Raw genomic sequence first — 26,798 nt, forward strand, 5'->3', positions numbered from 1 at the left:
AATGTTTATATCAAGGGAATAATTTCCCCTACAAGAAATAACCTTTTATTTTTAGGGGCTGACGGTAAATAAGGACTTGAGGAGAGCCCTTCTTGAAGGCTAGGATATCCGTTCAGGTCAGAGCGGTGGCTGTGAGGGTAGTGGAGTCAGAGGCTCAGTTCCCTGACTCGTGGTGTCGACTTTATCCACATACCTAACCCATGGCCATAATTATTGTGGCCATCGCTAAACAATTTATTAAAATAGGAGAAAATATGAAAAAATAAACTAAATTAATAAATGGAAAGCAAACCATTACGGGATTAAAGCAGAAAAAAAAATAGGTACCTATAAGTAAGAGTATTTAAAGAATAATATGTGATTTCAAAACTGAAAGAATTACAAATCAGAAAAAGAATTTACTTGCAAGAAACAGAGATAAAATTAGAGGTAATATAAAAGAGAAAATGCTTAACAAAGATAAAGGTTTATAACATGTAAAAACCTACTCAAAACATATAAAAAGGTAGGATTGTAGAATGAGAGTAAAAATTGAGAAATGAAAATATTGAGTGTAGATTACAATACAAAAACATGACAATAAACATGAGGAAGAAAAACTAAAAGAAAAAAGTTAACAATATTTAGATAACTGGATAATAAAATGAAAAACAGTTGAAATGTCATAAAGTAAGACAACAAAAGTACTAAAAACACATCCATACATTTATCTGGATCCTATCACGAAGTGTGAAGCCCCGACAGTGTTCTGGTATGGATCCACAAAGACAATGGTGTGAGCTTAGTATGACGATCAAAAAATTCTTCACAGAGGAAATTAATATTTGCATGAAAGAAAAAATGAGTCTACAATCATCTGAATATGTTTTACCTGTCTATGTTTGAGAGATTGGCAAACATGAACTGTTTTTGCTAGGTGAAAGGAAAACCATTTTCATTTTATTATAGCTGAAGTGCGTATCTTGACATAATTACGCAAGTCAAGATAAACTATCTCAGTTTGGGCATATTTCTTTGTGAATCTGTTTTGGAAGAAGAATTGTCCAGAACTGGAATAAAAACTTTATGAATCAGACAGCTGAGTAATTTTATTAAGCTCTGGTCTTCTGAAATCTGTTTGGTCTTGATACTGGTGTGATGTCCTTCTTTAGAGAAAGAAAACATAGACCTGCTCAGTAATTTTTTAATTCCATATTTAGCCTTTGTTTGGAGTTTATTAGTGAAGAATGATGTGGCAAACAGCCTCTCAATGGTAGGGTAATGAATGTGTGTGAACTGTTAATACCTACAATAGTCTGTCCATAGTTGAGAGTAGAAAACAGAGAGACAGTAGGGTGACTCAGGGGGAAAAGCTCTGGGCTATAGTGAAGGGCACATAATGAGATGTCAGAAACATGAAATGCATAGATCTATGAACTGGTAATTGGGAAACTTCAATATTATTCTATAGAAGTCAAAACATTTTAGATTATGATGCCTATTTTATACCTTTTCTGTCCCCCAGAGATACATCAATAAGGACAGAGTTTGGCTTTGTCACTAAGCCCAGAAAGCTTAGGACATTCTCCTCTTCCCGGCACTTGGGCTCAGGGTCCTCTTAGTCTCCAAAGCCTCCTGATATACCAGGAACCCACATTCAACCATCTTTCTGTTTTTATTTAAGGCGCTCTGCGAAGCCTTTTCTCTCTACTAGGACTGGCCGTCCTACACTGAATCGGATGTTAGGTGGATCTAAAAGGAAAGCAACTAAATTATACTAATTGATAGCAGAAGTATGAATAGCTGACAATCTGCACCTGTGTGTTTCTAGAAATTTGTCCATTTCGCTTAGATTGTCGAATTTGTTGCCATTTAGTTGTTCTTAGTAGTTGTTAACGATCCTTTGTATTTCTGTGGTGTTGGTTGTTACTTCTCCTCTTTGGTTTCTGATTTAATTGATTTGGGTCCTCTCTCTTTGTTTTTTGGTGAGTCTCGCTAAGGGTCTATCAATCTTGTTTATCTTTTCGAAAAACCAGCTCTTTGTTTCATTGATCCTTTGAATTGTTTTTTTGGTCTCTATGTCATTTATTTCTGCTCTGATCTTTACTATTGCCTTCCTTCTACTTGCTCTGGGGTTTTCTTTTTGTTTGCTTTCTAATTCTTTAAGTTGTGAGGTTAGACAGTCAATTAGAAATTTTTCTTGTTTTTTGAGGTAGGCCTGTAGTGCTATGAACTTCCCTCTCAGAACTGCTTTCACTGCATCCCATAGATTTTGTGTTGTTGTGTGTTCATTTTCATTGGTTTCCAGGAAGTTTTTAATTTCTTCCTTGATCTCCTCGGTGACCCATTCATTGTTTAATAACATGCTATTTAGCCTCCATGTGTTGAAATGTCTTTGCATGTTCTTGTTGCAATTGATTTCTAGTTTCATGCCATTGTGATCTGAGAAGATGCTTGATATGATTTCAATCTTCTTGAACTTGTAGAGATTTAGTTTGTGTCCTATCATGTGGTCTATCTTTGAGAATGTCCCATGTGCACTTGAGAAGACTGTGTATTCTGTAGTTTTGGGGTGTAATTCTCTGTAGATATCTATTAAATCCATTTGGTCTAGTGCTTCATTTAGAGTCTCTGTTTCCTTGCTAATTTTTTGCCTAGAGGATCTATCCAGTGCTGTCAACGGGGTGTTGAAGTCCCCTGCTATGATTGTATTGTTGTCGATTTCTCCTTGGAAGTCCTCCAGAAGATTTTTAATATATTTTGGTGCTCCTATATTGGGTGCATATATGTTTATCAAGGTTATATCTTCCTGTTGGATAGATCCTTTCAATATTATGTAGTGGCCGTCTTTGTCTCTAGTTATGGTCTTCATTTTGAAATCTATTTTATCAGATATGAGAATTGCTACCCCAGCTTTCTTTTGCTTTCCATTTGCTTGGAAAATTTTTTTCCATCCCTTCACTTTCAACCTATGTGAGTCTTTTGTTGAGAGGTGGGTCTCTTGTAAACAACATATAGATGAGTCATGCTTTCTTATCCAATCAGCTACTCTGTGTCTCTTTATGGGAGCATTCAATCCATTTACGTTTAAGGTGATTATTCATATGTACTTATTTATTGCCATTTTTGTTTAGTGTGGTTCTATTTTTCTTCCCATTTGTACTGCTAATTACAGCAGTCCTTTTAACATTTCTTGCAGTGCTGGTTTGGTGCTAATGTATTCCCTTAGCTTTTTTTTGTCTGGGAAGCTCTTTATTTGACCTTCTATTTTGAATGATAGCCTTGCTGGGTAGAGTAGTCTTGGATTCAGATTCTTGTTTTTCATGACTTTGATTACCTCATGCCATTCTCTTCTGGCCTGTAGTGTTTCTTGTGAGAAGTCAGCGGAGAGACTTATGGGGTTCCCTTTGTAGGTAACCTGTTGCTTATCTCTTGCTGCTTTTAGGATTCTCTCTTTGTCTTTAATTTGTGGCATTTTAATTACTATGTGTCTTGGTGTGGGCCTGTTTGGGTTCTTCTTACTTGGGACTCTCTGTGCTTCTTGAACTTGAATGCCTTCTTCCTTCACCAAATTAGGGAAGTTTTCTCTCACTATTTTTTTGAATATATTCTCTATCCCTTGCTCATTTTCTTCTTCTTCGGGGACTCCTATGATGCGAATATTATTACGTTTCCAGTTGTCCCATAGTTCTCTTAAGCTGTCTTCCTGTTTTTTAATAGTTTTTTCCTTTTGTTTTTCTGATTGGTTGATTTTTTCTACCCTGTCTTCTAATTCACTGATCCGGTCCTCAGCTTCCCCTACTCTGCTTTTTAAACCCTCCAATGTGTTTTTCATTTCGGATATGTCATTTTTTATCTCTTCTTGTTGGTTTTTAATTTCTACTTGGCTTATTTTCAGTGTCTCTATGTCCTTACTCATGCTGTTCAGCTTCCTCAAGATCATGGCTCTAAATTCTAGCTCTGTTAACATGCCTAATTGCTCCACATTGATCTCATCTTCGGTGGAGGTGTCTTGCTCTTTCATTTGGCTTCTGTTTCTGTGTTTCACCATTTTGGCTATCACTGTGGGCTTTGGAGCCTGTCAAGTTCTCCCTGTGGGTGTTGGTGTTCTGCTGTTTGTGGCTCCCTCTCCTGTGTTTAGATGAGTGAGGGAGGACCCACGTTGAACACCACTGTCAAGTCTTACTTTCCTGGTTAAAGTTGCCAGTCCAGGAAAGTTACTGTTATCCTCTAGCTTTTTGCCCGGAGGCTAGCAGTGTAGGTTAATTGATGAGTTTTGGGTTGTCAGTTGATTGAAAAACTCCTTCTGGTGCTCAGCCAAGGGGCTTTCACGAGGGTGGGGCAGATGCTGGTTGTTAGTGAGCCTCAATTAGCACTTCAATGGCCCACAGGGTGGGGCTGGATCTCCGAGGGAGGGGCTGCTGCCTCACCTCAGAGCCCTGGGAAGGAGCAATGTGGCCGCCGTCCTGAGTGGCTGCACTCAGCCAAAGCTCTGAGCGCCCTCCAAACCCCGAGTGTCCCAACACAGTTCCAGTCCAGTCCGCCCTCCCTCCGCCGGAGCCCAAGGTGAGTGGCTGTGGCTGTTTCAGCCTCTGTCCCGGCTGTGCTGTGGGGCCGCCTGGGAGTGTAACCCGAGGGCGCAGCTTACAACTAAGGCCGCTGCCGAGCTGCCGACCGTGGGCTCCCAGCTCCGTCTCGCGCCTTCGCAAGCCTACCGGGATGGGGTCAGTGTCCCTCGTTGTATGGTCCTCCAAGCTGCTTTTCTGTTGGTTTTTCCCGTCGATTTGTCTGTGTTATAGTTGTAATTCCAGTTTGGTTCTGGGAGACGGTCTGTGTAGCTCCGTTCACTCCGCCGCCATTTTTCGTTTTTTTCCAATTTTTAATTTTTTGAGGTAGCACCATATTGTTTTCCATAGCGGCTGCACCAGTCTGCATTCCCACCAGCAGTGTATTAGAGTCCCCTTTTCTCCACACCCTCGCCAACACTTGTTGTTTGATGATTTGTTGATGGCGGCCATTCTGACAGGTGTGAGGTGATACCTCATTGTTGTTTTAATTTGCATCTCTCTGATGATTAGTGATGTTGAGCATTTCTTCATATGTCTTTTGGCCATTTGTATGTCCTGTTTGGAGAGGTGTCTATTCAGCTCCTCTGCCCATTTTTTAATTGGGTTCTTTGTCTTCCTTTTGTGGAGTTGTAGGAGCACTCTATATATATTGGAGATTAACCCCTTATCTGATATATCATTGGCAATGATGTTCTCCCATACAGTGGGTTGCCTTTCCATTTTGATGATTGTTTCTTTTGATGTGCAGAAGCTTTTTAGTTTGATGTAGTACCATGTGTTCATTTTCTCCTTTATTTCTGTTGCCTTAGGTGATATATCAGTGAAAATTCTGCTCCGTATGATGTCCGAAATTTTGTTGCCTACATTTTCTTCTAGAATTTTTATGGATTCACGGGTCACATTTAAGTCTTTTATCCATTTTGAGTTTATTTTTGTGTATGGTGTAAGTTGATGGTCTAGTTTCATTTTTTTGCATGTAGCTGTCCAATTTTCCCAACACCATTTATTAAAGAGGCTGTCTTTACTCCACTGTATGCTCTTGCCACCTTTGTCAAATATTAATTGAGCGTATTGCCTTGGGTCCATTTCTGGGTTTTCAGTTCTGTTCCACTGGTCTATATGCCTGTTCTTGTGCCAGTACCAGGATGTTTTGGTTACAGTCGCTTTGTAGTATAACCTGATATCTGGTATTGTGATCCCACCTACTTTGTCCTTCTTTTTCAAGGACAAGGATTGCTGTGGCTATTTGGGGTCTTTTTTGGTTCCATATGAACTTTTGAAGTATTTGTTCTAGTTCTATGAAATATGTGGTTGGTATTTTGATGGGGATTGCATTGAATCTATAGATTGCTTTGGGTAGTATGGACATTTTAATGATGTTAATTCTTCCAATCCATGAACAGGGTATGTGCTTCCACTTTTTATATCTTCCTTTACTTCTTTTTTCAATGACCTGTAATTTTCTGCAAACATGTCCTTTACTTCTTTGGTTAAGTTTATTCCTAGGTATCGTAATTTTTTTGGTGCGATGGTAAATGGGATTGTTTTTTCAGTTTCTCTTTCTGTGAGTTCATCATTGGTATACAAGAATGCCGTCGATTTCTTGACGTTAATTTTGTATCCTGCTACTTTGCCAAATTCATTTATTAAGTCTAGTAGATTTTTGATGGAGTCTTTAGGGTTTTCTATGTATAATATCATGTCATCTGCAAATAATGACAGTTTCACTTCCTCCTTTCCAATTTGGATCCCTTTTATTTTTTCTTCATGTCTGATTGCTGTGGCAAAGACTTCCAGTACAATATTAAATAAGAGTGGCGAAAGTGGACATCCCTGTCTTGTTCCTGTTCTTAATGGAAATGTTTTTAGTTTCTGTCCATTGAGTATGATGTTGGCTGTAGATCTTTCATATATGGCCTTTATTATGACATTGCTTCTTTAGAGGACAAGCTTTCTGTGGAATAACTGGCATCAACAGCTAAAAATAAGTCTGTCCTTGGTATCATCTTTCTTCAATGAATAAATTCATAACCTTGTCAGAAGACATATGCACACTGTTATATGTACATGGTCAGACATCCAAAACTTCATCTTTTCCATTTTTAATTTCGAAAATGGAAAACTTAGAGTTAAGAAAACTCTAGGTTATAGGCTTTGAGTTGTCGCTGCAGATTTAAAAAAGATGTATACACTGTTTCCACATTAATTATAACATGAATCTGGTATTCTTTCTATTATTTTGTTTAGTATGCACTTTTTTTTTTTTTTTTTTTTTTAGAAAAAGGTAAATAATGGTAGAATTCTTTAAATTATCCAGGTTCAAAGACTGCCCGATTAACTAATATTTATATAAAACACAGAAAGTTGTGAAAGTGACATAGTTGAGCTTTAGAAATGAAATGAGGTTAATCCAGCAACACTTTCAAAATAAAATGCTTTATTTTAAGTAAAAACAATTTTTCTAAAACGTTGCTTGGATTCATATTAGTGATTTATTTAATTTAATTTCAATACCTTTATTGAGACACAATTTACATACCATACAATTCACCATTTAAAGTATACAATTCCATACTTTTAGTATACTCACATGATTGTGCAACCATTACCACAATCTAATTTTAGTATATTTTTTCTCTCTTAATAGAAATGATGTGCTTATTAGCAGTCAGTCAGCATTCCCACCCTCTTCCAACTCTCGTCAACTTTTAATCAATATTCTGTCTCCATAGATTTGCCTATTCTAAATCTCTCATGTTCTATGTGGCCAATTTTGGTTGGCTTCTTTTAATTACCATATGTTTTCAAGTTTTGCTACATTGTTGCAGGTATCTGTACTTCATTTCTTTTTATTGTGAAATAGGACTTTGTTGTCTGGATATACCACATTTTACTAATCCATTCCTCACTTGATCGGCATTTGTGTTGATTCCACCTTTTAGCTATTATAAAGAATACTGCTACAAACATTTATGTTCCAGTTTTTGTGTGGATGTGTATTTTCTCCTCTCTTGGCAGATAAGTAGGAATGGAATTGCTGTGCTGTGTGGTGTGTGTGACAAAATATTGCTGGAATTGGTGACTCTGAGACTTGTTTACAGAGGGATAATGAGTGATAAGATAATATGAAAATAAAGATAAGATCATTAGTAGTACAGAGCAAATAAGAAAGAGGTAGAATGCTGAATCAAGGGTATGTCCAAATTTGAGCATTTGATGAAAAGATGAAATTAAAGATGGAAACAGCTGTGTTCTGAAACTAAATAGGAAAATCATGTCACTACTACAAATAGTTCATGAAGAGCAATAATAGACACATGGATACTAAATAGGGTAAAAAGGAAATCCAGTGTTAGTGACCTTGAGATGACAGTTTTAGAAAAAGTGGGAATATATAACGAAGGTTTATGGAGTGGGAGACAGAGAAGTGGCCACTGTAGAGTAAAATTTAGCAATTTTGATTTTTAAAGATTATTGTGATAGGGATGTTAAGATGTTTGTAATCAGAGAAGGAAAGCCAGTACAAAGGAAAGGAGCTCTAAAAGAGAAGGAATTGTTGAGAAAAGCAGTAAGTGAAATGATAGAGCTTAAGACAAGGAGCACAGGCACAGGGTAGAAACTCTGAAGAAGTAAACATCTTTCTAATAGATATATGTTGAGATAGGGAAGGAAGTTGCTTTTGGAGAAATTTTTATTTTAGTTGCAGAAATGATTAAATCGCTCATTGAATGATTATTATTTCTTTTTTTAAAATACATTTTCTTTATTGGTTTTAGAGAGAGAAGAATGGAGAGAGAGAGGGATGGAAACATTGATGAAAGAGAACATCGACTGGCTGCCTCCTGCATGCTCCCACTGGGAATCTTGCACACAACCTGGGCACGTGCCCTGATCGGAATCAAACCAGTGACCTTTTGATGCATGGGTCAACTCTCAACCACTGAACCACACCAGCAGGGCATGATTATTATTTCTTTGACAGTTATTAAGCATGTATGTTATTCCAAAAATTTTAAGTGCTTTATGCATATAATTTAATTTAAACAGCAATTTTATAGGGTAATCTTATTAATCACAATTTACAGATGATAAAACTGAGGCTTACTGTTTAGGCAACTTACCCAAGATCACAGAATGATGAATGTATGGCTTAAACCTGGGTCTGTATAACTTTACTTTTAAGCAGTAATTAGTCTTTCTATTATGTTGTCCTTAATCATTTTCATAAATTAGGAGAGCATATATGTGTGGCAGAAACATAGAAATAGAAAAATGGAACAGACTAGAGACCCCAGAAATAAACCCACACCTTTATGGTCAAGTAAGAAGGCAAGAACATACAAAGGGTTAAAGACAGTCTATTCAATAAACGATAATGGGAGAATTGGACAGATATGTGCAAAAAAAATTAAAATATGCCTCTTTCTTACAATATACACAAGGATAAACTCAAAATGAATCATAGGTTTAAAAGTTAAACTCTAAACCATAAAAATCCTAGAAGAAAATATAGACAGTAAAATCTGGGGCATTTCTTGTAGCAGCATTTTTTTTTTTTTTTTCTGCTATATCTCTTGAGACAAGGGAAAGAGAAGGAAAAATAAATGGGACTACATCAAACTAAAAAGCATTTGCACTGCAAAGGCATGAGGGTCTGTCAGCAGAGGGAGGGACCCTGAACTCAGCGTTCTTCACATTTTTCTGGTTCCCCAGCTAACTTGGGTCACTGAGAGAGTTGGGGACAGGTCATGAAAGCACTTGCCTAGCAGGGAAACAGAACAGGGGTAAGGCACAGGGGTAAGGGTGAGCACAGGGAGATCAAAGAAAAGGACATCATAGCTGCAGGTGAAGGTGGCCTCCAAAGGCAACTCCTCTTCTGCCTTACCTCCTCCCCAACTGTTGATTGGTTAAGGGGTCAGACCCAGGCAGAGTGTGATACTCATCCCCATCCCTAACTTCAGAGCCCTAATGGGGAGTAGAAAACTTGAGAAATGCCCAAGTTAATGGGTCAATCTTTTGCTATATGTTTGAACATAAGCAAACCTCTAGATATACATGGGGCTCCCTCTCTGGATGAGTATGGATGCATGACGTTGCTGTACATATGGGATTCAGTATCTGAATGTGTGTCCCATAGGTCTCTATGTTTGGTGGTATAAGCATATATGTCTCTGCTTGTATACCAAGGAACTCAGTATCTGCATATTGTGAGTATGTCTGCCTTTTCACATGAGTTCCAGCAAGGGGATGTGTGCAGGCCTGCCTGCTCCTGTCCACCTACAGGTCGTCATTTAGGCCTGGCTGGTCAGGGGTCCTAGATGAAAAGGTAGTAATAAGCTCAAGTCATAAGCTCCAGGTATAGGTGCGAAGAGTGTAGAAGAGGGTGAAGAAGTCCTGGTTGGTGAAGACTGTGTCGGGTAGCGTGAAGGCCCACTAGATGGGGTAACACCCTATTTGTACTCCACCATCCATGTGTTTGGCACCCACTCCACAGCCATTGCCTCATCGGGCCCATGCACTGCTGGGTATAAGACCTAACTTTTGGTAGTGCTCTATCTCTATTAATGGAAAGGGCGGAGATGTTGATGTTCAAGATCTCAGCCCAATAGCATGCAGCGTGCCCACCAGAGCTGAGGGTGGTGGTGAACAGCAGCACATACTAGAACAGTGAGGCATGCAGAAGGCACATTGCACCCATCCAGCTGTGGCACTTACAAATACCCACTGTAATTTCTCATTGAGCAGCACATGGCTTGAGTGCAGCCACCACAGCTCCACAATGAACTGAGAGAAGGCCAGCTCATGGTCCATCCCTGGAAGGTTTGTGTGCCCAGCCAAAGCCAGACCACCTAGGCCAGTATAGCTATGGCAGCCAAAAACAGCATAGTCCATACCCACTGTTGGCCCATGGTCCACTGCATCCTGTGAGAAGCCTGGCACAACACCTCTCCTTTCATTTTAAATGACAGCTTTTCTGGGTAAAATAGTCTTGGTTGCAGGTCCTTACTTTTCATCACTGTGAATATTTCATGCAAATCTTTTGTGGCCTGCAATGTTGAGAAATCAGCTGACAGTTTTATGGGAGCTCCACTGTAGGTAACTAACTGTCTTATTCTTGCTGCTTTTAAGATTCTCTATTTGTTTTTAACCTTTGCCATTTTAATTATAATGTATCTTGGAGTGGGTCTCTCTGGGTTCATCTTGACTGGGAGTCTGTACTTACTGGACTTGTGTGTCATTTTTTTTTCCACCAAGTTAGGGAAGCTTTCAGCCATTATTTCTTCAAATAGGTTCTGGATCACTTGCTCTCTCTCTCCTCCTTCTGGTACCTCTAAGATGTGGTTGTGGTTATGCTTTTTGTTGTCCAAAAGGTCTCTTAACCTATCCTAATTATAAAAATTTTTTTCTTTTTTTTGCTGCTCTAATTGGATCTTTTCTGCTACTTTGTCTTACAAAACATTGATTCAGTCCTCTACTTCATCCAACCTACTATTTATTCCTTCTAGTGTATTTTTCATTTCAAATATTGTATTATTCATTTCTGAATGGTTCATTTTCATGGTTCCTATGTCTTTTATCATGCTATTGAAGTTTTTTAAACATCCTTATAGTCATTTTTTTTATATTCTATATCTGGTAAATTGCTTGCCTCCATTTCTTTTTTTTTATTAAAAATACGTTTCTATTGATTTTGGAGAGAGTGGAAGGGAGAGGGAGAGAGAGAAACATTGATATGCGAGAGAAACACCAATTAGTTGCCTCCCTTATGCACCTCAACCTGGAGTTGAACCTGTAACCTGGGCACGTGCCCTAACCAGGTATCAAACCAGTGACCTTTCAGTGCACAGGATGATGCGCAGACAACTGAGCCACACAGGCCAGGGCTTGCCACCATTTCATTTAGCTCTTTTTCTGGAGATTTCTCCTGTTTTTTTCATTTGGGGCCTATTTTCTTCTCTCTTTGTTTTGACTGTCTCTTTGTGTTGTTTCCATGTAGTAGGTAGATCTGTTATGTGTGCCAGACTTGGTAGGGTGGCCTAATGTATTAGGTGTCCTGTGGGACCCAGTGGCACACCTCCTTGATAACCTGAGCTGGGTGCTCTAGGAATGTCCCTTGTGTGGGTTATGTGAACCCTTCTGTTGTAATTATGTTTTGATTGCTATTGGCCAATTTTTGCATGAGGTTGACCCCATGGCTGACTGTGAGGATCAACCCCAACTACAGTATATGAGCTGCTAAGGTGTGGCGAGCACCTCTTCCTGGCTCTGGTGCAGGGGAATGGGAAACTTGGCATGTGGTTGAGACCCCATGCTCCTCAAGGGGACCTTTTGAAGCTGAGATATCCCTCCCACTGCCCCTGGGAGTGGGTTCAGCCCTTTGCAGATCTCTACCCTTTCTAACCAGTCTCAGTGTGTCTTCTGTAAATCCTTAGTTGTAAGACTTCTGTTCAGCTATTCTTCAGTTGATTATTCAGACTGATGGTTCTATATTTTAGTTGTAATTCCAGTTTGGTCTTGGGAGGAGGTGAATATAACTTCCACTTACTCCTCATTACTATGATTTTTAATCAGAATATGTTATTATATTATATTGAATTATGATCATTTGTTTAGCCATTCCTCTATCATTGTACACCTAGTGTTTTTCAAAATATATTTCATTATTTAGGCCCAAAGTATATTATATTGAGCATTTCACAGCTGTAATCTTTTCCTTCTTTTGTATTTCTTGTATGGATAATGTCTGGTTTGTACACAACTGCATTAAAAAAATGAACATATTTGTTCTTCAGATATAGTGTGTGATAAGCTACTGTATTTTATATTACATTATTACATATAATTATATTATAATTTATATTATCACATTTCACAACACCCTTATTAGCATTGGCAGTTATTTTTTATTGTTGAATTAATATTTGATAATAATTCTTGACATATTTTGCTTTTTGGCTTTATACTTCACTCTTTGAATATTACCAGAATTTTTTCTTTGTGCATTAGTTTTTATTGCTGCAAACAACAGTGACAGGAAATAATACAGATTTATTATCTTAAATTCTTTGAATCAGAGAATTAGCTAGATGATCTTTCTACTCAATATCTCACCAGGCTGAAATACAAAGTATTGGGCAGATTTGAAATTTCATCTGAGGCTTGAGGTACTCTCTTCTAAATTCAAATAATTTTTGGCAGAATTCAATTACTAGTGGCTGTGTGTGAGGTTCCTATTTGCTTACTGGCTGTCTATTCCTAGAGACCACAGAGCCTCCACCCACCCATAGACCTTCTCACACAATGGAAATTTACTCTTCTTTGAGGCCAACAGGAGACCATCTCTCTGATATTTTATCATCTTTTAATGAGATTACCTGATTATATCAGGCGTCCCAGTATTATTCCTTTTGATTAACTCACAGTCAACTGATTGCAAAGTAATTATAGGTATAATATTCTACCATTTTCACAGTTTTTATCAGATTCAAAAGTAGGGGATTCTACAAGATATCTACATTAATAGGCAGGAATCCTGGGGCTATCTTAGATTTCTGCCTATTACACTGACCTAACCTTGTAATTTAAAATTATATATTGAATGGGTACAATATCTAGGTTAATAGATTAAGATTTAAGATGAAGTGAAAGGCAAACCCATTTATATGAATAATAAGCAAGTAAACATTTCAACCTCAGTCACATAAATGTTAAGGATAATTGCCTTATTTTTCACACAAATTTAAACTGTCTTAATGTGTTAAATAAAAGTAGCCAAAGAACTGCCCATTTTCATTTCATTGAAAACCACGCTTCTTCAGATAATTACTTTAAAATACAATTTAACTATAAAAATATGGCAACATTATAAAACATTAGAATAATGAGAACAAAAAAATGATGACTTAGTCATAATGTTGACCCAGGCCTCTGCACATTATCTCCCTGACCTCCCTGATTCGTGCCTGCATGGCTTGCTCTTGCTCATTATGTCTATCCTCTGACCTGCTCCCATGCTCCCCCACACAGACAAATGCCATCCTCTGTCACACCCAGCGAGCATATTTCTTTGCTTTTTCTCTACTAGCACACATTTGACCTATAGTAATTCCTGCTGCCTGTCATTGTGCTGCTTTTCTATTGAGTCTCTTCTTTCACCCATCACCTTGGGCCATTTTAGTCTTTTCAATGTGTTTTTTATTTACGAATCCTTTAGGCCATGTCCATTGAGTGTCTATATTAATATAAGTGAAAAAAATTGTATATTACTCTCCTCTGTGAATTAGCTGAAGTAGATACAGACCTTGGTAGCCTCTACTACAACTTGTATATTTTCTTTGGATTAGCAAGTACTTCTTTATTTCTTAGGTTATAATCACAGTAATAATTGCATTTATCTGATGGTTAATATTCCCTGGGCATTGTGCTATGTACTTTATATATATTACTTCTTATATCAGCTCAATGAATTAGGAAACCATTACCTTTACCACTGCTACAGACTGAATGTTTGTGTGCCCCTGAAATCCATATGTTGAAATCCTCAGTGTGATGGTAGTAAGAGGTGAGAAATTTCATGAATGGGATTAGTTCCCCTCACTTCTTCTGACATGTGAGGAGGCAGCTTGGAGACAACCCTGTATGACCAGGAAGTGGGCTCTCACCAGACACCAAGGCTGCTGGCTCCTTGACCTTGGACTTCCCAGCCTCCAGAACTGAGAAATAGATTTCTCTTGTTAATGAACCACGCAATCTATGGTATTCTGTTATAGCAGCACAAACAGGCCAATACACATACACTTTAAGGATGAAGAATCTAAAGTTCAGGGTTGAAGTCACACAGTTAGCAAGTCGAAGAGCTGGAGCTGGAACTCAAGGGGTCTGAATCCTGCATGTGAATTCTAGATCTTACATTCCTAAGCACTAGGCTGAGTTGACTGCAATCACATGGTATAATTTCTTTCAAAGGCAGCTGTCTGGGAGAGTGAGAAGAAGTTGGACAATAGACTGTATCTCATTAATAATGTCTATGATTCCTTCTAAGGGTTTCACTGAATGTAGTTGCCTCTCTTCCAGAAAGTGATAGTTGATTCATTGCAAGCACAATCGCATAAATATTTTTCTCCTTTTCTTACTTATGTCATATTCTATTAATCAATAGTACATTAAAATCCTTTACTTTTGTTACTGCTACTTCAATTATTTTTTTTTGGAATTATAACTTCCATTCTAGAAATTTTCTAGCTTTGTATCAAAAATTAAATAAGAGTATAAACAATGTTTCCCCTTGTCACTTTGTTAGATCACCTGCTTCTAATTTAGTTCTGTTTGAGATATCAAAGACATATCACTCATATAAAGCAAAATATGTACCTTTAAAAAAATAATTCAGAATTTTCCTTAGGTAAAATGACCCTTAGGTTTTTCTCTTCTGCCATTCTTTTACTTCTCCATGTGTATGATTATTTCCCCCTTTAAAAAAGAAATTTTTTTCCTTTATTAATTTTAGAGAAAGGGGAAGTGAGAGAGAGAGATAGAAACATCAATGAGCAAGAATATCAATTGGCCGCCTCCTGAATGCTCCCCACTGGGGATCAGGCCTACAACCTGGGCATGTGTTCTGACCGGGAATTTAACCAGTGACCCCTTGGTGCATAGGTCAATGCTCAACCACTGAACCACACTGGCCAGACTCCCTTTTCAATTTGCAAACTCAAAGGAGTGAGTGGAAATTATATCGCCATTCCTATGTGTAAAATATATTTGCCCATTCCTAATATTAAAAATAAAAGTAATGAAAACAAATATAAACTGATTTTTTTCACATCTGTAAATTTATAAAGAAATTCTCCTTAGCCCTGGCCAGTTTGACTCAAGTGGTTAGAGTGTCAGCCCGTGGACCAAAGACTCCTGGGTTCAGTTTCTGCTGGGGGCACGAACCTCGGTTGCTGTTTGTCCATAGCCCTGGTTGGGGTCATGTGGGTGGCAACCACTCGATGTGTCTCTCTCACATCAATGTTTCTCTCTCTCTCTTTCCCTCCCTCTCTCCCTCCTGCTCTATCTGAGGATAAATACAAAAATTTCCTTAGGTGAGGATAAAACAAAAACAAAAACAAAAACCCAACAAAACCCAGAAATTCTCTTAAATGAAAAAGATTGTAAACTAAACTATCAAATACATTATTTTAAAGCCAACCTCTTAATCTTTCAATGAATAATTATAGGAGTGTTTTTATACAATACTGGAAGTAATCTACCATCAGTTCATGGTTCTTGTTTTTTAAATACTTTAAAAAAAATAAATAACATACTATGTATCTCTTTAGTGCAATGTGATAATGATTATAAAGCTTAGAGGAATATATCTTCCTGATTTAACCTAATCTACATTGCTATTTATATGTTAATTTTCTCGCCAGAATCTTACATTATTCTTACTCATTTTTACATATAGTTACTGAATAGAAATGGGTGTTAAAAAATTCAAATGAATAAATTTTAAAGATCTTATTGGCTTCATTCATTGATTCATGAGTTGGGCAACATTCATTCTAGCAGATAGAATGGAGCTTCAAGGAGTAATACAAAATGAAAGACTTTTATAGGCAAATGGGAGTGGGAACAAGGAAGTTATAGGAGGCAAAAAAGCATGTTGATTAGTGCAAGGTTATTTTCCTTAGGGGATAACAGAGGTCTATCAGGAGATTCCCGATTAACTACTTTAAGATTACATTTTGGGGAAAGCTGAAATCTTCATTATCTCACTTTGGTAATATGGGTCTTAACATAAGTACCTCTGTTTTGGGCTTACTGTCTTTTTGTTTGTTTGTGAATTTTTTTGTAATCCTCACCTGAGGATATGCTTTTATTGATTTGAGAGAGAGAGAGAGAGAGAGAGATGCATCAATGTCAGAGAGAAGCATCGATTGGTTGCCTCCTATATGTGCCTTGACTGAAGATCAATCCTGCAACCTAGGTATGTGCCCTAACCGGGAAATGGAACCTACAACCCTTTGGTGTACAGGATAACACCCACAAACTGAGCCACCTGGCCAGGGCTTGTCTTGTTGTTAATACTCAATAAAAGACATCATGCACTGATGAGTCACATTCAAATTCAACTGATAATTAGTGACAATAGTGATCAGGAAATGTAATAATCACTTCAGATTTCCTATTGCATGCAACTTTCATGGAAATTCGTAACTCATCCCTTTTAGTTGAGCAAACTGTTTTTAAGAAAAATTAATTATTTATTGAAGTTGTTAACTAAATGGTAGAGCTAGGGTGGATCTTCTGGATAAGTTAAACCAGGTGTTCATTTGAGTTGAGGGAGAGTTCAGAGTATTGGAGACCGTTCACCTGTTGCAGGGAGGGATGCGACGACTGAAAACTTGGTAGAGGGGTTGTGTTAGAGCAAGATTATTAACTTTGGTCGTTGAGAGGCAGGTGTTATATTAAACAGAAAAGAAATGTAAAAGGAAGTCAAAAGAATGAGTGAGAAAGTAAGAATGATGTTTTTATTGGGAAATGTTGTATTTGAAATGTTGATTTGCATGTGAAGTCAGCACTGCCATGTCATCTCTCTCATCTTTATAGTCAGACTTCTAAAAAAACAAAAGGCGGTCTGTGCTCTCACCATTTACCTCCCATTCCTTAATCCATGGCGAACCGACTTCCAGCCATATCACTTCATAAAATGTTGTCAGTGACATCACTGTCCCTAAATCCACTGGATGCTTCTCAGGTCTCATCTTCATTGACCTTTTTTCATATGTAAAACTATTGATTGCTCTTTTCCACTTTTGAATAATTCGTCCTTGTTGTTTGATCCTGCACACTCCCTGCTCTGAATCCCACTTCTTTCCTTTGAGTCTCCTTTGTACTCTCCTCCTCTTTACCAACTAAATGTTACAGTTCCTCACGGCGTATTCCCAGATTTTCTTTTACTACTCTCTATCCTTAGACAATTTCATTTTCACCACAATATATATTAATAAGTATTTATTTCTTGATGATTCACAATTGTTTATTTCCATTCTAGATTTCTCTGACCTCTCGATCAGAATTTCTAATTACCTGCTCAGCTCTACTGGCACCTCAGATTTATCATGCTCAGGACTATTCTCTTGTACATCCTCTTTGTTCCTCAAGCCGGGACCTCTTCTACCACTCCCTATCTCAGTAAGTCACCACTGTCCCTGAAACTTCCTCCCCTGCCCACTCACCCCATCACATCTGATTGTGGGGAATTAATCACCAAGGTTTGTTGCTTTGGCCCCCAGATACACTGTGTCTACTGTTTTATTCTCCATCTCTATTGTCCTAGTTCAGGTTATTCTGCTTTCCTTTCGGAACATCTTGAAGCTGCCCACTCATCTGTACAAATCTAGTCTTCCTTGCTTAAGCCATTTTTCCACACCATGGCCAACGCAGTCTTCAAATTGCAAATCTTATCAAGCCATCCCATTTCTGAGGACTTATTTATAAAATAAAGACAAATATGAGTGATATATCTTAAGAAACCCCCAAGAGAGAGTCTGATGTACCTTAAGAGAGTAATATGATCTTTTCAACCTTACCTCACTCTATTCCCCCATTCCTCTTAGAGCACCACAGTCTTTTATGTGCACCATGATTTTCCAGGACCTTTGCACATTCACTTCCTGTGACATGGAGTAGTTCCCTTCCTCCCTTTATCTTATTACTGCATCCTTATCCTCAGCTCAAGTTTATTTACTCAAAAAAAAACTTCTCAGCCCCTCTGACTAAACTTCTGTTTACATGGTATGTGTTAATGGAATCATTCATTGTTTTCATAACCAACACTGCATTTTATACTCATGTGTGGGAGACTGTTTGCATGGCATCCATTTTGCTAAAATCTGCTCTGCCATCTCCTGCCCCAAGGCAGGATACCTCTGTATACAATGTTTCTGCATTCCTTTAAGTAACCATTTACTCAGCCAGTTATGCTCTGTTTATCTTTTGTTCCACCCGGGATATTTAGTGATATTTACATGATATTTACCTGAAATTGCTTGGGGGTGGTTACCACAAACTTATCGCTTGGCAACAAATGTTCTTGTTTTTCTGCTTCTTGCCTATATAGTGTGTGGATCTCCCCAGAATAAACAGACTTGATCAGATCCCTGTCTTGTCTCCATGTCTTGTGTCTCTTGTCCCTCCTCATCCTTCCTCATCCTCACTCCCCCTCTAGAGTCCTCCTCGTTGCTCGACCGGTCACTCATGTTATAAATTTGTGTAATGACTTTCTCCTTTCTCAATTAGAAGTTCCAAGAAGATAGAACTTGTGATCATTTTTGCTCACCATTATAGCCCCTAACTGAACATAATGTCTATTGTGTAATTGAAAAATATATATTCACTGAGTAAATAAGTGAATAATTTAGTAAATGCAAGATTTAAAATATTACCTTTCTTAAATAATTTGTCTTGTGATATATATCTTATCTCCCTAATTACAATAGTCTATTTTGAAAGTAGATATTAACTTACAAATTAAATTTCCCTCAAATGGGTAGGTTGGCATATAGTAAGTGCTTTGTTAACATTTAAACTGAAAAAATATAAGTGAAAATTAAACAACTTAAATCTGTTTTGTTTTCTGATGTTTTAAGAAATATTTCCCCTGCTGCCTATCATCAGAATCAGAATAGGAGCCTACTAGTCTATATATTAAAATAATTATCCTTGGTGTTAGCAAGGCAAATTTGAGAAACATCAATGTAATATAGTTAATATGTTTATATTTATAATAGACATAGTGATAAAGAAAAAACAATGACATCCTTCACTTGTCTTATAAACAATATATTCTTCTTCCTATTCCTCCTACTTTCCTTTCTTCCATCTATATGTTTATATTGATCCAGTTCAAAATAAAAATCAGGTTTATTTACAACAGACTTTCAAATCTTACACCTTCTTTCTCCTTCTTCACAAAGTAGGCTTTGAATTTCATTTGACCAATTTTTTGCTAAGGGCAGAAATATGTTTGTCTTTCTGAGTGATAAAGAAATTGTTACTGGCCATGAGCAGGTGGATCAGTTCGTTAGAGCATAGTCTTGATGACCCACAGTTGAGGGTTTTATTTCTTGGTCAGGGCATGTACAAAAAATCAGCCAATGAGTGCATGGATAAATAGAGCAACAAAGTCTATCTTTTTTTTCTCACTCTTGCTCTTTCTCTCTCCCCTCCCTTCCTTCTTTTCTTTATTTAAATTCAGTAAATTAAATTTAAAAATAAAGAAATTGTTACTTAAGTCTTGAGGTCAGAGGTACACTGGTTATAATTGGATTCTGATAGTGTAGTTGTACCTCATAATGTATTATGTATCCTAATCCACAACAGTGCAAATATGTCTCATATGTTCTGTTGAGTATTCTTTTGGGAAATTTCAACCTAAATGCTTACATTTTTCTAGATTCAATTGTGTGGGTTAAATTGCCTGGAAAATAGCTAGACTGAGAAAGCCTTGTTGAGATTATTACGACAGTATTTTAGTAAAAAATTAGTGTCAAGGAAGAGTTGTACTCAGATGAATGACCTCATAAGGATTTTATACAAAGGAGCAAGTAATTTCTTAGGGAAAGAGAGAGGAACTTGTCTTTGGTTCAGCGTTTTAAAATGATAATTATTCAGATTGATGACATTCTAATGGTTCCTATTTTGAAACAATTAAGATTTCTGCTAGGGTAAAATCTGGGTTTAAGCATTATAATTTAATAACTTAAACACAGCTGTTCAATTCACTTCAGAGTCAGGATGAAAGTCAACTCCCTGAAGAATTCCAAGGGCCGGCCTCTCCTTATCCAGGAATTATTATTTTATTTTATTTCTTAAAATTGCTGCACAAATCAGTATCCAAACTCTGTTTAAAAAAAAAAAAAAAAGCAGTGCTAACTCGTGACACAAATTCCTTATCCACATGATAGCTTCGCCAGGCCCAGGACACTGAGAACTGGACTCTGTCAATCATTAAAGCAGCCTTTTACCATGTTAGAGTGTGTTACCCATGTGTTTGGTCTAAAGGAATACAAATGTTTCCTATTTCATTGAACTTTTGTTTTTGGCCACATTATTTCATACTGAACTGAAACCAGGAAGTAAGTAGAAAAGGCACTTGCAAACAAACAAACAAACAAACAAACAAACAAACGCTGTCACAAAGTCCATACAGTAATGATACTGTTAACTTATTATCTAATGTTTCCCAAACCATATTTCCCAAATCACTAGCTGCAAAATAAGGGTTTTAAAAAGAAGTTCTTATACTGTCTCCTTCTCAAAGATATACAGCACTAAAAAGAAACAAGAACTTTATTTAACCTTCTATGTCAAAAATTTAACAAAACTAATCTCTTAACTCTTATTTTTGCTGAATTTACTCTCAGGTGGAAAATTGTCCCATTTATCAGAAAGTATCTCAGTGACAGAACCCTCATATTAAACTTTAATGATTCTACAATAACTTCCAAAGTGCCTGTTTATGGTATTAGTTCTCTGTTGACAAATTGAGTGAGCCCGGCAGGTGTGGCTCAGTGGTTGAGCATTGACCCATGCACCAAGAGGTCGCCAGTTCGATTCTCCATCAGGACACACACCCAGGTTGTGGGCTGATCCCCGAGGGGCGGGGGGCATGCAGGAGGTGGCCAAGCAATGTTCTCTCTCATCGATGTTTCTATCTCTGTCTCCCTCTCCCTTCCTCTCTTTTTAAAATTAATAAAGAAGAAAAGTCTTAAAAAATAAAAATGGAGTGAATAAATGAATGGGTTAGTGGATGATTGAACAGATAGATGAGAGGATTAACAATTAAATGAATAAAAATAATTCTTAGGTCTAATATAATGAATATAATATTTAAACATAGTTATAATAAAGATGAAATAAAGCCTACTAAAGTCAAATGCTACCAATATTTGCAATATATATACAATCTTCTAGTATCATCTTTTTAGTCAATGTATTAACCTTTCAGAGGACACTTCTTTTAAATCCCTGCCTCTTTTACCTCCACCTTCCTCAAATCCCTTTCTCCCATACAATCATGTCTTCTGTTATGTTATGAACCCTCTTTGTATTTCTATATACAATTAAAATTGCATGTTAATTTTCTTCCACCTCCATTAACATCTAATAATCTTTAATATGTATCAAGCACTCTTCTAAGCACTCCATACACATTATTTAATTTATTCCTAGGCTCTGACCCATAACTGGTATTATTTTTCTCATTTTATATTTATGGAGACTGAGGACTTAAGGATCTTGCTCAAGACTATGCAACTAACCAGTGAGAGAGCTGAGATATCAGCTCAGATGTTTAATTGAACAACCCTTACTTGACACTGTTCTCTCCTACTTATATTTTCTCCATACTAGAGAAGAGGTTTATCTTGCTTTTTTGTCTTTAAAGGCAAGAGCTTTTTCTCCCAAAAATGTGTATTAGCTCCTCACACATGTGAGTCCTTATGGCAATGAATAAAATAAAACCCACACTCCTAAATTAAAGCCTAGAGTATCATTGCATTACAATATAAAAATTATTGTTCATCATAATGACGATGGGATATTCAGGAAGGGATAAAATATGCTGAGTATATTTTACCTCTGATAGATAGGATAATCTGTAATACAGTTGAAGTATTTATGATTTAAGATACCAGGGTTTAATAGGAGCAAATCCACTACCAGTTTGAAAATGCCCTGTTTAATAAGGAATCCCCCATATTGATAGATGATTAAAAATAAAAAATGCCCTTTGAGTTCTAGATGACAGTTGTATCATATTCAGCTTATATAACTCAGGAATCAGTGATATTATTATTGCTTCTTACCACTCCTTTTGGAATAATCATAAAATATGGCACTATATGAGCTACTTGATGAAGTGATTTAAAACTGCAACCTGTTTCTAGTACAACCCTAACACCCTTAGTCTGCTGATGCTTGGAGATTAATGTCACAATTAGCATGTGGTGTTTGGTATGCCAGCCTCCTGGGTGTGGAGCACTTATAAACTGCTATGGGCTCAAATGGGCTTTTTATTGTCTGAGCTCATATAGATAAATAAATAGACATTTGCTAGGCCTCTGCTGGGATGGGGCTTGGAAATTGGCCTTTCATGGAGTAAGACTTGATTTAGCTTAAAAAAGGAAATAGAATTTTAAAGTGAAAACATTGTTATCAGCAGGTACATATTATAACAAATTAGGTTATTATATGATCACCAGAAAGTCAAATTGTGTACATTCACCATTCACAGTGTGAGTTTAATGGATTTCAAGCTGGTTATAATTTGGTCTGGTCATTATTATTCATAAGAAAAAATTTGTCTCTTGAAATCTCTTTAAAAATTGAAACTGATGCTAGTTATAATTTTAGAATTGAAACACAACTGAGAGATAGCACAGATTGAGTCCATGAACAGTAAATATTTATTGAATCTTTTTAAATATTTATTGAATCTTTTTTATTAAAGAGGTTCCATGAATTATATAAAAAAAATTTTCCATTCCCAAATGATTGGACTTAAATTTGTGAGTTCAAGAAGGACTCAGTAACTGGCAAGTTTCATTAGTTTAAAAAACACTTTTTAAAACTATACTTAGCAAAGGTGCTTTAGGTCTTCATGGAACATGAGATGATGCAGGAGATTGTATTTAGCACCTTGACTCTGTACCTCACAGCAAGGAGACAAAACTTAGTGTGTAGAATGAATAGAACTTGTCGAGTAATTTGAGATGGGAAGCAGATGATAAAAGAAGAGTAAAACCTAACTAAGTTCTGGATTGAACCACTGAGAGTGATCATGGAATGCAGCATAGATTTGGTAAGTTAAAATTTAATTCAGCTCATTAAATCATGAATTTAGTTTGGAAAATGTCGAGTCTATTTGTCTGTATATGTTTCAAGAAGCAGTTAATATATACATGTAATTAGAGGTTAGGAGACTAATCTTGCCTAGAAAAAAGGGAAACTATGAAAGTACTTAAGATTTCTGATAGAGAATATGTTGAGTAATTGAGAAGATGACCCAGACAAGTATTTTTAGTAATACTGACATTTACAAAATGATCAGAGGACTTTGGTGAGAAGGAGCTAGAGAGAAAGAAGAAAAAAATCAGGAAGCTATGGTATTATGAATGCCAAGATAACAGAAGCTGGTGTATAATCATTGGTTCATTTGTTCACTAATTCCAAAATGTTCATTAATTTCCTACTTTGCATCAAGTGCAGCTGTGGAAAACCCACCTGTGGGTTCTGCACTCAGGAAACGCACAGTAAAGTGAAAAAATATGTATAAATCAAGTAATCACATACATGAATATTCAATTGTAAATTTTAATAAGTCGGAAAGAGTAAAAGTGTTATCACGAGCTATAACGGTGTGCAGCAGGTGGACTTCTGTTGTGAGGTCTGCAACCCTGAAGAGGTGACTCTGACTTCGGGTTTGCAGGACAAGGCGCCGAAAGGCCTGGTGTTGCTGAGGGCAGTCCCGGTACCGACACAACCAGCACCACACCCGCCGTGTGAGGGCCATGGGTCCTGAGTACTAGGAATCATCCTGAAACTTTATTTTAGCAGGAGAACAATCTCAGCTTCCAGAAGTTTTTAAAAAGTAAAACTAAATTATTTACTAATAGGCCACCAACCACGCAGGGAGGCGGGCCTAGGGAAATAGGAGTATTGGAATCTGAAACATTTGTTTCCAGCTTAGAGGTAATTATGGGAAATTTGCATTGTTTATTAATTATTAAGTATTTATTAATTCTCTTACATATGTGAAATACAATGGGAAAAAATGAGTGCCAAGCTATTATTTTAAAAATTATCTTTAACATTATGATGAGGATGATTTAAGGGATAACACATACATTCACTTATTTTAAATATATAATTAAATGTTACCACATTGTCACATTATGTTGTAATAAAACTTTTATACATTAATCAATGAATTATTCCTCCCTTGGATGGCAAGGGATGGTCTATCTTCCAGGGTAAACAGTGAACTGTTGCCCTTACTAAGGGCAGTATTAGATGCTAGATTCTTCTTCCTAGAACAAATAACACTTGTAAACTCTCACATTGAACTGGAAAAGAAAAAGAGATCACAATTTTTATTTATTTAATTATTTTTTATCTTTATTGTTGACTGTATTACAGATGTTCCTCATTTTTCCCCCATTCACCCCCTCCTCCCCACTCCCCCCTCCGCCTTTTCGCACACTGTTGTCTGTGTCCATTGGTTATGTATATAAGTTCCCTTTGAGGTTTGTCAGTCTAGCAACCAATTTGTACTAAATCCCTTCATTTTTTCACCCATTCCCCCTGCCCCCCTCCCACCTGGGAACCAACAAACTGTTCTCTGTATCTATGAGAATGTTTCTGTTCTGTTTGTTCATTTGTTTGTAGATTCAATTGTTGATAGCTGTGTATTCATCGCCATTTTGTTTGTTCATATTTTTTATCTTTTTCTTCAAAAAGACCCTTCAACATTTCATATAATAATGGTTTGGTGGTGATGAACTCTTTTAGCTCTTCCTTATCTTGGAAATTCTTTATATGGCCATCAATTCTAAATGACAGCTTTGCAGGATAGAGTAATCTTGGTTGTAGGTTCTTGCTTTTTATCACTCTGAATATTTCTTGCCACTCCCTTCTGGCCTGCAAAGTTTCTTTTGAGAAATCAGCTGACAGTCTTATGGGAACTCCCTTGTAGGTTACTAAATGCTTTTCCCTTGCTGCTTTTAAGATTCTCTCTTTGTCTTGAACCTTTTGCATTTTGATGATGATGTGTCTTGGTGTCGGCCTCTTGGGGTTCATCTTGTTTGGGACTCTCCGTGTTTCCTGGAATTCTATGTCTGTTTCCTTCACCAAGTTAGGGAAGTTTTCTGCCATTATTGTTTCAAATAGGTTTTCAATCTCTTATTCTCTCTCTTCTCCTTCTGGCACCCCCAAGATGCGTGTGTTGACACGCTTGAAGTTGTCCCAGAGGCTCCTTACAGTATTCTCAATTTTTTGGATTCTTTTTTCTTTTTGCTGTTCTGATCGGGCATTTTTTGCTTCCTTATATTCCAAATCGATGGTTTGCTTCTTGGCTTTACCTATTCTACTATTGAATCTGTGTAAATTATTCTTTATTTCAGTTAATGCTTCTTTCATTTCTGATTGTGCATTCTTCATTTCTGACTGGTCCTTTTTTATGCTCTTGAGGCCCTCACTAAGTTCACTGAGGTTCTCACTAAGTTCATTGAGCATCCTTACAAGCAGTGTTTTGAACACAGCATCTGTTAGGTTGCTTATCTCCATTTCACTTAGTTCTTTTCCTGGGGTTTTGTTCTGTTCTTTCATTTGGGACCTGTTTCTATGTATTACTTAACGAGAGGTATGGGGCTAGCTGAGACCAGATACTGCTTGTTTGAAAGAATTTAGGGAAACCTGAAGCAGGATCCAAGACTAGCCAATCCTTTGGTTAAGCAACTGGCAACAGCTTGGGTGGGTCTGGAAGTTGGGTGGGGCGGGGCTTCAGGGAATCTCCAGGGTGGGGCAACTAGTGTGAGCCAGGTTGCTGGAGTCCCAGATATGGCGACTGTCTGCTGCCCCAGGGAAGGGCTCATCAAAGGAACAAAAGCCTCTGACAACAAGTCTGTCTGGAGAAAGCCCCCTCTCTAGCCCTCCCTCAATGCGAAACAGCTCAGTTCTTCCCTGTATGTCTCTGGTGCCCCTCGAGCTGCCTCCCCTCCAAGCTTAGAGGGAGTGAGTCTGATAAGTGCGTCTTAAGTTCCTTTAAGAGAAACTGCCTGGGGCTCCAGCTGCCTCAGCCTCCCTGAGCCTCAGTTCCCGCTGGTTTTTCAGCCAGAAGTTATGGGGATTCTCTTCCTGGCACTGGTACCCTAAGAGGGGTGCCTGGTGTGGGATGGGGACTCCTCAGTCCTCAGGGAGGACCTTCCCAGCTGAGGTGTCCTCCTGATTTTTATCCACCACATGTGGGTATGGGGCCACCCCATCTGCGACCGCCCCTCCTACTGGTCTCAATACAGCTTCTTTAATTCCGTAGTTGTAGGACTCCCATTCAGCTTGATTTCAGGCAGTTTTGAATGATGGTTGTTCTGTAGTTTAGTTGTAACTTTGATGTGGTTGTGGGAGGACGCGATACCGCGTTTACCTACGCCACCATCTTGACCAGAAGTCCTGAGATCACAATTTTTAAACAATGTCACATTT

The 26,798-nt window shown here is 37.5% G+C and overlaps 1 pseudogene; it reads right to left on the reverse strand.

The window, feature by feature from the left end:
• Positions 1 to 9,890: 9,890 nt before the first annotated feature.
• On the reverse strand, positions 9,891 to 10,468 carry LOC118619622 (annotated as a pseudogene).
• Between the last annotated feature and the right edge of the window lie 16,330 nt (positions 10,469 to 26,798).

The sequence above is a fragment of the Molossus molossus genome, unplaced genomic scaffold, assembly GCF_014108415.1.
Source record: "Molossus molossus isolate mMolMol1 unplaced genomic scaffold, mMolMol1.p scaffold_m16_p_7, whole genome shotgun sequence".
NCBI lineage: Eukaryota > Metazoa > Chordata > Mammalia > Chiroptera > Molossidae > Molossus > Molossus molossus.